The sequence below is a fragment of the Anopheles coluzzii genome, chromosome 3 (genome assembly GCF_943734685.1).
Source record: "Anopheles coluzzii chromosome 3, AcolN3, whole genome shotgun sequence".
In the NCBI taxonomy this organism is placed as follows: domain Eukaryota; kingdom Metazoa; phylum Arthropoda; class Insecta; order Diptera; family Culicidae; genus Anopheles; species Anopheles coluzzii.
This window is the reverse complement of record NC_064671.1, coordinates 38214139-38228025: the sequence shown is the minus strand read 5'-3', so window position 1 is coordinate 38228025 and position 13887 is coordinate 38214139. Positions and strand designations below refer to the sequence as shown.

At 40.9% G+C, this 13887-nt stretch overlaps 2 protein-coding genes across 8 annotated transcripts in view; both read right to left on the bottom strand.

Moving 5' to 3' along the window:
- LOC120957747 (uncharacterized) overlaps positions 1-13887 on the bottom strand; it is a 457854-nt gene that overhangs the window by 3602 nt on the left and 440365 nt on the right. The gene's annotated exons all lie outside the window — the stretch shown is intronic.
- Positions 1-13887, bottom strand: part of LOC120957744 (pseudouridylate synthase RPUSD2-like) — a 203896-nt gene that overhangs the window by 62661 nt on the left and 127348 nt on the right. The window lies entirely within an intron of this gene.

The window sequence follows — 13887 nt, the reverse complement described above, 5'->3', positions numbered from 1 at the left end:
TATCTTGTTACGGCAGCTGGCGTATTAGCAGGTGGTCAGGAAATGTAAGGCATCGTTCAGTAATCTTATCACCCACAATTCGGTACTGCCTATACAGTGAAGTTTAATTTATCATCTGATGTTGCAATATTTAATCATTCCCTGGGCAATTGATTAATTGATTGATTTTCTTACGATCATTGCCGGTCCTGGGAACGTTCGGCTTGGGAGGCATCGTATTTCAACTGGCAGATTGACCGGTATGTCTTCGGGCTTCGGTGAAAGTTGTGTTACTTTTAATAACCTTCCTACACTCACGGGTAAGTCGCACGGCATGAGCGTTAAACATGCTTGGTAAAACTCTCACGGATACCAGTTTCTCTCCGGGTTGCTGAAGGATGCCACTTGCGTAAGCGTATTACATCATGAAAGCAACGCATAACCTTGACACTGGGAAGGTGATTGCAGGGGCAAACCACCACCGCAACCGGTCTTTAACAGTGCATTTTCACTACCCGCTACGGGACGATCGCTGAATGTGACACCGTAAACGTGTTAATCGGTGTTTTGCAGTTAACACGATTGTATTCAGCGTTATTAGTGGACACAAAGACGGAATCTGCACGTATGCCGGACAGGCGGCTACTAAGCGCTTCAAGCGCACGGTTAGCCATTTTCCAATGTGTGTGTGTGTGAATATATGTGTGAGAGTATGTCTGGCCATCTCTTCCATGGTTGACATGCATTTATTCACGGCTACTGCATACTATTTGCATTCATTAAGCTCCTGTCCCCACCCGGTTCGTCCGTCTCCAGCGCCATCGGTGGCCAAAATATCTCTGTCAAAGGAGGCGAGCACGGGTAAGGGAAACAAGAAACCATCCCAGGAGTTGGGGGGGGGGGGATGGGTGGGAGGGGGCACACGGAACCCTCGAATACGTGTGTATGCAGATTGGTTTGCATGCGAATCATTCACTAAATGTCCATAGCCATAGCATCGCTGCCAAGCTCGCCAAAAAAAAGTAACCGAAAAGATGAAAGATGCAGATCAAGATACACTTTATAGGGGTAATTAAAATTTAATAGGTTCGTGCCACATTTTTATTCGCTAATAATAGACCCCGTTTCGGTAGATTTGTACGGAAATGCACTTGAAGGTAGTGGAAATGTTTGAAGTTTAATATTAAACTGACTGCACTTATACTCGTAGGGTATTGTACCGTTCTGCATATGACACATGTGATATTTCCGACAAAATGATGTAACTTTTTGCCTTTTGCCATAGCAAAACACCATGCGTTGTTGTCTTTAGTAGTATTATGTTTTTATTATATTTTAAATAATGCCATTAGCATAATTATTTCACTTTGAGCTCACCACTCACTTTATGCTCGATCGCTGTCCAGTGCGTTCATCGGATTCTCCCCCTTACGCTGCCGGCTGGAGAGCGCATTCCGAAACAAATTTGATTTTTGTTTTATATGCTAATTTTGGATGCGCAAGGGCGCGAAGAATGTGCCTGATGATAGTCAAGTGCCTTCCGTTTTCAACACCCATCCGAAGCTGCGCGGGATAAACTGGGCGCGAATAGATTGATGCATGTTGTGTACGGATTAAGGAGTATAGCCGAAACGTAATTAATAAAAATACATATTTTTTTTTCTCTCTCTCTCTCTTACTCTCTATCTCCTGCTTTCCATGGCCTTTCTCCCGAGTCACGAAGCGATCCAGCAACAGCCGAGGGGATTCTAACGATGTGCTGTGGGACAGTTTTACGAGTTCCAACTGACGGGTGTAATGATTATGATCGTCGTAGCAATCAACGAACGGATTGAACGGCGACAAGCAGCGTTAACAACGCTGGGGGAAACGCGCTGGTCCGCCTGTTTGGTCGATTGATGAAGCCATTACAAGGTTGTACATCATGTCTTTTAGCAACTGCACTGGATGGGCGGGCGAAGGGAAAGCAGCCAACCAAATTGACTGTGCCGATAGTATAATAACTGTGTTAACGTATCTCACAGACACAGCATCAAGTAGTTAGCAGCTTAAGTAACTACCAAATTTCATGTTCTATTTGCAAACAAATAGAAGATGATTGGAAAATTTATGATTTTAATATTAAGACAATATGATGCAAACTCTACTGCTGCTTTTCTATTTCTAGCATTGATATCTATGCCACACATCTTTTGCTCCTAAGAAGTAGCTTACCCAGCTGTTGAAAATATAACCGTTCACTTTACATAACTACAGTGATTGCATTCCTTCTCCGGTTCCGCACTACTAGCGCACCGATTCCTGTGTCCCATTCGCCGAAAACAAGAATTCAAAGGATAGCGTAAACCACCGGGAAAAAGGGATTAGCTAGACTTTATTCTCATTGTGCCATCCAGGGCTCGCTATGTTCGCTAACTCCTGCACAAACTTTCCGTTTGACGCCTAAACCGTACCGCCGTGTGAGTTGCCGTTCCGATCCGTTGTTGATGAAAGGATTAACGCCCTGAGGGGTTTGCGGGAAAACTCACACGTTTACTACACGATCGCCGTAGCGAGTTGTGCTGTGCACGTTACACACACACATACACACGCTGTGATGTACCGACCCAGCCCAGGACTAAGGTATTCGAGGCAGCGGAATGCGAGTTTCTGCCCGTGTGCTGCCGAATGCGAAATAGCTCGTGATGCCTTAAGTATGCGGTTCATCGTGATGAGAAACGCCACACATATAAGCGATGGGGTAGTGAAATTTTTCACATAACATCACCGAAAAGTGATGCTTGGTACAACGGCAAACAACGGCATAGTGAAGGAGCCACACAGCCGCCAGCACTATTCGACCGACCGACCGGCTCAACTTTGCAGCAAAGCGGCACGGATAACAAATCACGGGCATAACTTTTAGCAGCAGGTTATATGATGGAAGACATTCTCTGTCCAACACTGGCGTGAGTCTTCCTCTGTTATGGACGAGTTGACAAAAAGCATAGGACACCGCATCACACTTCCGAAATATTGCCGTAAAATATACTGAAATGTCGTCCATTACAAGTAAAACTGTATGGAAAAGGGACCTTTCCATCTAAAAATCGCCAAGCAAATGTTTATTTGTGAGTTTCATAGCACTCATGTAACTAATGTTAACAAAAACACTAATGGTAAATCCTGCACGAAACATAGATAATAGCTTTAGTTGATTCAAGAAGTTACACAGGCTTGTAAAATATTTTTTGGAAGTAAATTTTATCAGTATTGTTCAACAATTACACTAACATTTTTGAGGTAGTGTCGTTACTGTTTTGCATTAAGAATGCTCTTTGAATTGTGTATTCTTTAGTGTTCAGCCCTCAAAACATACACTAAGTTACGCCAACGCAAAACGATCACGCGTCAATGAAAATGTCCTCGTTTAATCGTTGCCTCGGTGTGTTTGGGCGTTTTCTTTTTCCAACTGACCGCTCGCCATAACCACAATCTTCAACAATACCGAAATCAGATAGATGCGGGCACACCACTGCACGAAAGCAACATGAGTATGAAAAGAAGAAATATAAAAAGCAGCATCGAAAATTTGTCCAGCCGACTGATTCACTACCGTGCCAGAATGGAAATCGCCACCGGCAATACTTATCATTACTGTCACATACAGAAAAACAGTTGTTTTTTGCGCTTCGTTCTTTTTAAAGTGAGCTTCGAGCAAATATTCTCTCACTCGATGAAACGAAAAAAATAAACAAGAATATACAAATAATGTGTCTGCCGATCTGTGCAAATCAAATCAACCCAATCAATTGAATCGTCCACCAATCGCGTACGGCTGTGCGGTACACACTGTGTATGGTAAATCAATAAACTGAGCTCTCCATCTTTTAACGTAAACAAATTGATGCTTAATGCTTATTGTGTTTCTCAGTAAACAATGATAAACTTACTTTGACGGATTACAAGAAGTGTAAGATTGGTTGGTTTGAAGCAAGCAGATTTGAACAATTACCTGTAAAAGAAATAAATAAAAAATCAATGAAAATCATGCTTTATGAGGAATAGAATACAGCAAGTAAAACTAGTTAAACTATTAAATTATCGCACTAAAATTTCTTAAATAATTCCGTTTTACAAAAACACATTTCAGTAAAACACATTCCACAAAGTATGAACCATTCATGACGATGGACTGAAAAAGTTAAATATTACGGCAATGTAACATTTGCCATTTGTAATCGATTTTATTAAAGCAAACAATAGCGTACCGCTATGGTAGTATTGTATTCACAGTTTAAGATTTTTACATTACTATTAGGACCCACTAGAAGCAGATTTCACGATATTCTTAGTAATTGTATGTGAGAAAGCTCATTGTTTCTGTTTCGAAACTCATTCATATGTTCCCAAATAAAAGGTCAACACGAATTCAATTGAACGTCGTACTCATCCACTGAAAGCTATTAGGGTCATTCCGGCACCCTGGTGCACGGGAAAACATTGTCATAGCAAGGGTTGCATTTGCATCGGTTGTACAGTCCGCACTCACACACAGACACATACTCTCTATATGTGTTTATCTGTATGTTTAGTTGTTTGTTTGTATAATTTATCAATTTATGCGCATTAAAGGCCAAAGCTCATGGGTTTCCCTTCAGCAGCCTTTGCAACACAATACTAGTTAAAGGCGTTAGACGACTACACCAAACGAGGACTATGGCTACAGCGCACCAAGGATAGGAATACGCGAGGATGGCAACGTAGTTTTGGGGAGCAATATTCAAAGCTGCTCTACCCCGTACATCCTAACAGCCAACTGGACTGAGCGCATTCTATTGGGCGTCCGGCCACGAGGCAAGTCCCTGTGCACGTCTGCCTAACGCGCGTAGGCACAGCGGCGGTGTTGAGGGTTGGGATGTGGTCAAAATGAATATTTAATAGCATTTCGAAGCGGTCCGGATAAGTGTTAGCCGGTTGAATGGACCACCAGCGCGAACTAGCTTTCCCTTCGTTCGCCGGAGCGCTTACGCGAGCCAATCATAATCCGTTGGAAAAACATTCTCGTTCCGAAGCGATCCTTTGCGACGGCTCTCCCATTGTATTTACAAAAGAGTTGATTTTTAGCACAGCAATAAAGATCCCTCGATAGAATCACTTCACTATCGGATTAGGCAAGAGTATCAACATTTTGCGTTCGATCACATTTCACATTCAGTTATATTTGTGTTTTCTTTTGTCTATTTCAGCTACACTACGCCAGTCTGCAGTCACTAATACCAATTGACAAATAATCGATTAAAAGTTAATCGATGAGGTTGAAAGTTTGGTAGAATTTCAATAGTTATGTGTTTTAAATATTTATACTTTACATTAACTACTTGAATGAACAATTTTACGTAAATAAAAAAATCACAAGCAAAGTTATTATAATTAAAAAAAACATCTACAATGGTCCAACGTAAAATGATTGAAGAGAAGATAGATAGCTCAAAAAAGATTGTTTGATGATCTCTCAAAAACTTATACGCTAAATCCTTCATTGACAGAGAAATTTATTACAATCACGAGCTACGTGCACATGAGCATATCAAACGCAACAAGACAAGCGTTCTCGTAAAAACACCTTTATGAGAAGAAAGCAGAATGAAACAAAAACTGAGTGAAAGTAAAAATAATTTATTGTTTCCGAGCCATAAATAACTTCGCCCAAGCTTGAGCTAAGGGCAAACACATTTACTGTATATGACATAGGCATAGCAAACTTCGAAATTTCCCCACAGTCAGCAATTTTAGTGAAGCGTTGAGACCGTTCGTGCGATGTACTACCATCTTGCCCAGACCATCTGTGCTATCCCGCAAGGAAGGAAGGAAACGGGCAAATTCGCAGTCGATATGAATGCTATCGGCCTGCGAATGCAACAACACATCCCCGCACGCATTCACTCGACACAGATCCTATACGCGTATGCGAAGGAAAGTTCGCGGAAGTTTAATTTCTTCTCATAACATCCCCTGGTACATCCGCCCGGAACGCCGGCGTTCCTTTCAAAGTAAGACCCCACTGCTATTGAAAGATTAGTGTAGGTTCTACTCCCACCTAGCGTCGTGTGCTCATTTATCGGATGGTTTATCGAAACTATCGATGTGTGCTAATTAGCTCGCTTAGAACGGGCCACCAATGGATAGCACCACTATCCGTGGAAATGGATAGCTGAAAATCTAAAATCCATAACAGCATTGCCGTAAGACCATTCCGTGACCCCTTCCCTGCTAATGCTCTCGTTTGTTTGTTGTTTGAGCACTGTTATGCTTCCAAACGCATCAACCCATGTTTCCCGCTGAAAGCAACATCAGCAATAGTAATTAGTGCGACAAACATGAACGATGTGATGCTATATTAGGCTTCTGGTGATTGGACTAACGCGCGCGCTGGTGGTGTGACAACCACGTTTTAATCACTAAATACCGTAAGTGATACATTTGAGTTAAGAGTTAGACTGGAGTAGATTACCCTTCGTAGGTCGGTTGAAACGCGGCGTACTTCTTACTACTCATCAAATTTGTTGCATACTACAGTGCCGTACACAAAAATATTTTTTTACAAATGAATTTGAATCACAGAATGAATTCGAAACTCTTGTGCAGTGTCTCATTTTATGTAGCAGTGTTGACGGATTGGGAGTAGGCATTCGCATTAGTTACGTCGCATTTTGAGGAAAGTAGAGTCACATGGCCATTCATAGAATATTCGAGTACTGATGACCTTTTAGATACGACTATGTAGACCTTTTAGGAACGAAAAAGTGTCCCAAGACAAGGCGTAAGTCGAAAATGTTGTATGTCGAATATCTGATTTCGTGTATTTTATTTAAAACAATGTTCGATAAATTTTACTCTGAAAGTCATTAACACAATATAAATATACTTGATGGAGTAGTTGGGGAATCTTTACAAATGTGTACTTAACGGTTATCAGTAAGAAATTCCAAAAAATCAATTCAATTTACATCAATTTATTCTAAATGACAATATTTAACTGTCGTAACTCGAGAGGAGCGTATCTCGATGGTCGCCGGTGCATGAATATTAATTGTGTGTGCTTTTGTTTTGAACTGAATAATAAACACATGTTACTTTAAGCCCTTGTCGATAATATACGACATACACTTTAGGGCAGATTAGGCACAAATTATCTTTAAAAATATATAATTAATTGCTAGATCTAGAATTGTAATTGTGTGATTTCTTAATGAGAAAATTACCTATGGTTAGAGCTAAATTATCATTTAAAATGTTTATGCAGAAAAGTCAAGCTATACAAAAGACGTAATTCTGTTAAAACACCATCTACGTGGTGCTGCACGAAAGAAGAAGAAAAACCAGATGAAAGCTATGAATGTGCTATTTGTTCCAAACTGTGCTAACAACATAAATCCAAATCACGTCATTTGCGACCGAGCTTGAGCGATAATTAAAAGTAAATCAAGCAATTATACTGCCACGGGCAAGAACACGCCTTTGAAACTTTGCCCCAGCCGCACCGAAAACACACTGCGGGATTATTAATCAATTATCGTCTGACGATCGGTTACGGTTTGTGTGTCGGTGTGCAAATTTTCACAACCCAATCAACCCCGAAGAGTGAAACTGTCTGATCTGCCCGCCCGACAGCCCTCCTCACCGGAAAAACCTACAAAAGCGCAAGCGGTAGCAGATTTTTCACAATTCACGGAACGCCCAACTCATCTCCCGCCGCACCGTATAACGTAACACGCAGCGGAACGGCTCGTGAAACGAAGCGTCAAACATTCGGTGTGGGCCACGCCGTTGCCTTTGGCTCCGGCTAGCGTTAAATGAGTATAAACAATCCACCGGGGGATAATTTAAATCCGTTTCGTTGCCCCCGAAACCCGGGGCAACCTACGACGACAGTGCAGCACTTGCCAAATGCTATGGCACGGCTGTACGCCGCAGCTCGGTTTAATAAAACGTTTGCTGCGTACGCGATTTACATTTTGCGTTGAAACATGGATAATGAATCATGAGTAAGCCATTCATTACGAGGGAATCTTGAAGATACTGTACATAGCTGTTTTACATAAGCAACACGAAATGGGTTAGAAGATGGAGCTGCGAGGTTGTCGATTGGTAGATTAATCTCGACAGTCACACATTAATTAGCTGATTGGTTGAATTAATATTGTTTGACAAAAATGTAAACCACGGAGATCTTCGCTGTAGGCATACATACTTTGCTAATCTACAAATATGAAGCCCACACGTACAACTGTTGAAGCGTAAATGAGATGCTGCATCATATTCGTTTGCGTCACACTTCAGGGAAATTCATGAACGTATCGTTTGCATCGAATTTTCATTCATAGATGATCTAACTCGCAACTACATCAACATCCAAAATATCAACAAAACCGAACTGATTTCACACTCTGCAAACAGGCTTAAAAACATGGAACGGTAGGCGTGTTTTGATTTTCTTCTATTAGCAAACGAGTGGTGGCTGTCAAAGCAATGCTTTATTAATGCTTAAAGCTATGATTTATTTTCTACTGCCAGCCCTCTGGAAGCAACCGTAATCGATTTATTGGACAGGAAGGGAAAATGTTCACACGAAGAAGAAAAATACTGAAAGATAACCCATGCACACACACACTCACAAACATTTTTCCCACCTCATATGCTGCCTGTGTATCCACTACCCCCTGAGGGAAAACCGCAACCGACTGAGATTAACAACTCTATTATTCAAACGAAGACCTTTGCCACGGCTGCCGACCCACATGGCAGTGAAAAGATCTCTCCCGTGAGTCTACTAATAGTGCATGGCAGGAAAATATTCTGCCAAACCGCTGGTGACACTGACAGCATTAGGCGGAGGAGAGCCGTAGGAAGAGCGGGTCGAAGAGCAAAAGTGTGACCCAACGAATCGGCTAAAGCGAAGGGAGTGTCTATCCATCAATTAATGGTTAACCTTATTGAGTGTCTACAACGAAGAGAGATTTTCCTGCGTCGACTTAAACCCCCCTCTGCAGCGATGACGGAAGCAAAGGTGGCGCACGTGAGTGGGAGGGTAGTAAATTCCCATTAAGTGGCACGTTTATTATAACCGTCTTCACAAACTTTTAGGACGCTAGCTAATGGCCACATCAAACAATATTTATCCGTAACCCTTTCAAAATGAAATGAATTTCAAGAGAAAATAATATTAAAAACATGGACAGAAATCTAATATAAATAATAAATTACCTAAATAACATGAAATGCACAATAATCTCACCACATAAAGAAGGCATGTTTTGAATTCAGGCTGTTTGATGAAATAACGGCCGTTTTAAAACAAGCCGATGCCGTCACATTTTACTAACGAACGCATTTTCTGCGTCATCATCTTGACCGGTTTAAATTGAACGTCTCAAACGAGCAGTGCTTTGAAGGCGGATCTCATTGCATAAATAATTATAGCGTTTCTGTTGGAAACGGGTTTCCGGGCCACACATGCTACACCATCCCTGATGGAGCAGATGCATACAGATGGTTGTCAAATGGTGTCGAATCTGGCAGCACAATTACGGTCATGTGTTGCTGTAAATATTCGTCAAGATGTGCATTATTGTGAAGCAATTGAGTAATAAAAGCTGCTAGGATCTTAAAAGATATATAATGGGTACAAGGCAATAATATTCAATTCAACACAATTCACTACCTTTTAAATCATTGAAACTCAACAAGCAAATCAATCGACAGCTTAGGTATTGTACATAGACATCTTTTCCATTGAAATAATGGCAAAATCATTCTCCTCTAACATAATACCTCCTAATAGATTGCCTTCTGTAGTCGTTTGTCGCCATAGAAAAGCATTCAGCATAACTTCGAAAATCATTCAAGTGCAAGAACAACAATGCTCATTTACAAAGACAACCATTCTAAGATCGTAATACATGTATTCGAGCGTACACATTTCTGACAATCGCTCCATTTGCAGTGAATTTAACATTTCACTGCACAAATTGTTTGCTTTTGACCCGCTCGGTGTTTAGCAAACTGCTTCACTTATCACACAATCCCAGCTCCCCTACTCTAACCAGACGGCAACTGAACCTATAAATCAGGCAAGAAAAAAATATTTGCACTACACTTTCTGCTGCTGTTTCACCTAATTTCCATTTTTGACTGTCACCGTACAACGACTTCTGCACGACATGGACTAACATCGACACCGCCAGTCGCAGCAGCAGCAGCAGTAGGAACGGAACGCAGAAAGCGCACATTTCTATTATGAGAATCCAGATACTTCCCCTTCCACGACCCTATCCCAACGCCACCACCCGCTTATGGAATTGAATTCAATGTCTCATTTCATTTGGCGGAGGGAAAATGAATACCACCCCTCCCTTTCAGATTGATTTATTTTTAAACCACTCAATATTCCTGGGACAGCGAGTTCAACATACCCCCGGACCGGAGTGTCATCGTTGACGGTCGAATCTCTGCAGCGCGGTAGTGAATGTGGTGGGCTGACAAAAGTTGAGTTTAAAAAAAAGGTCCACACCCATCGTTACAATGTGCATACCGTTGTGAATATGTGGTACTCCGGGTGGCGATTCGGTATAGTGACAAAACACAGAGAGAGAGAGAGAGAGCGACAGAAAGATCATGAGTCCAGCAACTGGGTGATTTCATTCACCAGGATCGAATTGCAATTTACAGCATATTTCGCGCGGACAATTAATCATTTCCAAGTGTCATCGGGTTGGTTCTGGTTTCTATTTTCTTTGCACTTTTTTTGTGGGTACATTTTACTTTCACCTAACAGCCCACTTGTCGTCGCTGCAAACGATTCTCGTTCTGCCGGTGGTAGACAATACAACGCAGTAGCGTCATCATGCACCGCAACAATGCCGCCCACAAACCGCTTAAAACTCATCTCGACATACGGCTTTTTCGCTGCCTGCGCGCCCCATTAGTACAGATTGTGGTGTTCTTTTTTTCACGGTTACTGTTTCACATGAAATATTTTTTTGTTATTATTATTTTTTACTTTCGCTGTTAAAATTGATTCACGTTACTTGAACAACCGTTCAGTGAGTAGGACAAAGTGCTTTGCATATGTTAAATGATTTATCTTTCTCGCTTCCGTTCCGTTTCATACGTACCTCAACGACAACAGAACTAAAAAGGAAAATGATAAATTCAATCTACACTTTGAAATTATTGTTTTCCGAAGCGAAATCATCGCCATCTACATTTCATCGTGACGGCAAACGCATTAAACAACTTTGTCGCTCTGTTGCTTCCAAAAGAAAACAATTAAATCAATAACTCAACCAACCGTGCTACCATTCGCACAGCAATATACCCGTTCCGTGTAGAGTTATAAATCGTTTAAATTTTTAAATTAATTTAAATTTAATATGCAACTCAAAATGAGAAATGGTCAAAACACGTAATGGTAGAATTAAATTTGGAAATGCTGTATGTTTCTCTGTACGTTACTCGATACGTGAAGAATAAAGAAACATTTTAAGACAAATTGAAGCATATGATGGTTGGATATCTTACTTTTAAAGTATACGTTTTTGATATGACGTCTAATCTAGACTTCATATTTGAATCTAATAAGTTTGTATACTTAGGACTATTTTTGTTTCATAACACGTAACAAAATCAAATGAATTGTTCTTTATTTACAGCAATATTTATGAATCTCTTCACAACAGACAAAGGCACATTTAAAAGCAGATGGTTCCGAGGCACTTACAAACAATGATAAAATCAGCATTAACATTTAATGTTTACCAACACACTTTATAAATGTAGGGCCGAGCAGATTGTTTTATTTAAAGCAGTGCCACCCAAGCCATACCATGACACCATCACAGCCTCAATGACTGTAAATCAACGTACACAACGCCACCAGAGCCTTCAGTCGGAAGCGAAAAGCTTTTTATTTACATTTCTACTTATTTATCACGTGAATAATCTGTCAGCAATAAATATACGCTACCGTGGAATAGAAGAGAACTGGCGGTGAGTACAAAGACGATCAGTGTCCGGTTAATATTATCAAGAGTATTGAAGGTAGCTGTCACAAATATGATAGCACTTTTTTATAATTTAGTATATACAAAGTAGAGAGCTATTAAACTAAGACAAATGTTATTGTAAGCAACCAATTTCAGCATTTTAGATTGTAAAAGAGGATTTGTTTGCTAAAAAAAACTTCGAAAATAACTTATACTTTTCAAGCTTAAATAATGGTTAGCGTTTTTCCAATGACAGCCAAAATGACAATATCCGGCTTGCGTTCGCATGTAATTATCACGAAAATCGTGCGACAGCGCATACCACCAATCCGTATGATTTGAACGTGCAGCGTGGTATGAATTATTATCGTATACATGTGACAACCAAATTGACACTACTCCATGGCCATGGTTCACATTGTTGGGCTTTTCAAACGAGAGAGAGAAAGAGAGAAAAAGGGTCAAAAAAGGTAGTAAAACTTTTATCACTCCCCAGAGGGAACGTGGGAAGCTCCGAACCAATATTAGGCACAAACGTCTGACTTGTGCTTGCAGATGCCTTGTTCATATATTAGACGGAAAGTGAAATGTGGCGCAACACACGCACAGCTTGTGTGCTGTGTATTGGGAATCCGTGCGGGATACCCAAATAAAATTGCGTCATAAATGGTGGCAAAAGCAGAGACCTATTTCCTTCGCCATACGAACCCCTAAAAGTTATAAGGGCGCACACAAAGAGCGCACAATCAGAACGGTAGTACAGCTTTCACTCTTTGCCGTACAGTAGTAGTAGTACCGTTACAACACTGCTGCTGATAAATATATCAACAGAATTCATCCACCGTCCCAGGTGCTGAAGTGGACAGCCACGACGGAACAAATGCAATTTTACCGAAAACAGGAAAATTATCTCGCCGAATACCAACTCCCCCGACCAGCTTGCCAGCAGCTGGATGTGCCGAAATGTAAACACATTCAAAATATTTATGAGTAAAGCGTCGCACCGATGTCCTGACGAGGTAGATCATGAAAATTCATGCCAAAAGATTGTAGCTGTAGAGCACTTTTACCATTTTGTTTGTATTTTGCATAGCGTCCTTTTTAGTTTTGTGTCTCCCGAGAGAGTTTTTGAAAAGTTTTTAAAACATTTAATGTGCTTGCGAATAAAAAACACCTTAATTTGACACTACATTACATTACATTACAATCGATCAGCCTTTTTGATAATATGCAATAAAAGTATATTTAGTATAAGCATTTCGGTTGTTTTACTGTAGAACTTTGCATTCGTGAAACCTTGTTGGATTCCTATCAACCAAGAGAAGATAACGACTAGAATAAAAAAAAACTCCCCTTCAACCTCCTCGTTCAAACAAATGCCACTCGAAAGCGGAATTAGTTAAATTTGAATTTTAAATGAAAAAACACTTGAAACGCCCTCTTTGCACAGAACATTATGTCGCTTTTCTTATACCGAAGTCTTTGGCAAAGTCGAACGACATATCCGCTTTATCCACAGTTCTTTCGAACAAAACAAAAAAAGGACAAGTACGGCGGAGGCGAGGTACAGTAATTGTCAATTTACAGCGTTACCTAATCGCTTTCCTGCCGATTTGTGCTCACGCCCCGCTTGTTAGCTCAATCATCTCTTTGTGCGGCATCTGGGTGCTCCTTCTGGTGTAATATTGTTTTTTTTCTTTGGATTACACCCCACCCTGCCTATTGGAATTTTGTGTATTTTCAAGCCAATTTTATCACGGACGCAAGATGCCTGACCTGATAATCCAACCGGCGGATAAGGCGGCGGCGGCGGCTGCTGCTCGCGGTATCGAATGATCAGCATTGGAACCCATCGCGTTCATCGCGGCAGCCCCATCGCAGT